Raw genomic sequence first — 2113 nt, 5'->3', positions numbered from 1 at the left:
CCCTCCCACATAAGCCCCGCCCACATAAGCCCCGCCCACAGAAACCCTGCCGACATAAACCCTGTGCACACAAGCTCCACCCACACAAGCCCCGCCCACATAAACCCCACCCACACAAGCCCCACCCACACAAGCCCCACACCCTCATCCCCCCCTCGGCCCCCCCACCTTTGACCCACCACCTCCCTCATCCCACCCCCACCCATCCCGACACACACATGGGGAGGGGAGGGGTGATGGGTCGTTGGGGGAGCGCACCTACCGCCACCCCCCAACCCCTCCCTCTCCTTCATGTCTTGATCCTCTTCTTGAAATTCAAAATCAAGTAATTGTAAACAAAACAAATATAATTTATTGGAATTGAAAATATTAAATATTCATTTGCGAGAATGTATAATCTTTCCCAGCAATCTTCTTCAGATGTCTTGTGATTTCGAAACTCAGACACCATATTCTGTTTTGAAACAAAAAGTGGATAATAATTAGGTTTTATAAAGATAATTACATGGTAATATTAGTAAGCCTGTTGTTGGTTCTAAGTTCAAGCCTCGTTGACCACTGAATTAACACACCAGGAGGCCGACTCAGCCTGTCATCCTTCCAAGGCCAATAAAATGAATTCCAGTGTACTGGCAAAACCGCGTCCAAACTAATGATGCAACCAACATAAGACGACATTCCAAAGAGAGAGTGATATTAATAAAAGAATAACCAAATAATAATTCAGAAACATTTACCTCCAGAAAATCATGTGTTGTACCAGATTGCTTCAACAGCTGATGTTGTGTGATAGCGCTGAAAAAAAAATAATAATTAGTCAAGGGTATAGATGGAGAGACAGACAGAGAGAGGTAGGTAGAAAGACAGACAGAGAGAGATACAAAGAGACAGACAGGGAAAGCGACACACACGCACACAAACACACACACATATATATACACACACACACACACACACACACACACACACACACACACACACACACACACACACACACACACACACACACACACACACATATATATATATATATATATATATATATATATATATATATATATATATATATATATATATATATATATATATACACTCACACACACACACACGTGTCTCACCATTGGTTTAATTCATTCGAGATCAGAGGCCGTGATAAGACTTCGTACCAGTCATTATAAATGTTTTTCAATTCTCTTCTAAAATCATTGACCTCTTCAATAAGAGCATTCATTTGATGCACCTCATCGTGATATGTAAACTGCTCTTCTTCCAAGGACCTGCCAAGAAAAAAAATATATATATCAGAATTATCACGATTTAATTTATAATCAATTGCTTCATCGTTCAAAGAGGAACCAATACGCAGGCTTACCAACTTTGTGTTGAGCTGTTATCTTCATCGGAAGAAAGATCGCTCATGTCTCAGTTGTAAAAATGAAAATCCCATCTGGCAGAAACTTTGTCTGGCGAATCACTTATAAAGCAACGATGAGGAGATTGTTTAAGCATTGGGTGCGGCCACAGGAAATGACGCTTCGGGCGAGGCAACTTGGAAAATAACTGGGAGATATATTCTCAAATTGTATGAATCATTTTCAAAACATACTTAAAATACCCTAAAATGGTTTTGATTCAAATGTTTTCAGTTCGTGTTCTGAGATAAAATATAAACACGAGACCTTGTCTCACAGAATAGTTCCTGTTTTTCTTTTCACAGCACGACCGTGTCAAAAAAAACACTTCCTCATTTTCATGACACGAACTGAAAACATTTGAAACAAAACTTTTTTATGGCGTGGTTTATGCACAAAAATGATTTGCAACTCGGGCGGTGGCCAGATGAGATCATTAAGAGAAGTTTATCATTTCATAATGACACAAAAGGGGTATCTTAAAAAATATAAAGATTCAAATGTTTTGTTTTTCAATATTTTAGATGGGGATTATTGTGCAAAGAAAATCAAACTATTGAAGGAATTTGAGAATGAACAAATCTTTATAGGTTCAATGAGTGAGCTGTTCAACCCCCAGGTGTTCAATTCAATGAGGTTCAACCTCCAGGTTAAAAGGGGAGACAGATAAATATACCTTGGGATAAAAAGGGGGTTTATTT

The 2113-nt window shown here is 39.1% G+C and overlaps 1 long non-coding RNA gene across 1 annotated transcript; it reads right to left on the bottom strand.

Moving 5' to 3' along the window:
• Positions 1–355: 355 nt before the first annotated feature.
• LOC147018309 (uncharacterized) lies at positions 356–1381 on the bottom strand. The gene is made up of 3 exons (XR_015062791.1): positions 1119–1381; positions 738–795; positions 356–454 (listed from the first exon to the last, which is right to left on the bottom strand). It is a non-coding gene; the product is annotated as an uncharacterized LOC147018309 (long non-coding RNA).
• Positions 1382–2113: the final 732 nt, after the last annotated feature.

The sequence above is a fragment of the Eptatretus burgeri genome, chromosome 10, assembly GCF_056783735.1.
Source record: "Eptatretus burgeri isolate ZD-2024b chromosome 10, Ebu_testis_v1, whole genome shotgun sequence".
Classification (NCBI taxonomy): Eukaryota; Metazoa; Chordata; class Myxini; order Myxiniformes; family Myxinidae; genus Eptatretus; species Eptatretus burgeri.
The sequence above is the reverse complement of the archived record's forward strand: the minus strand, read 5'-3'. Positions and strand labels throughout refer to the sequence as shown.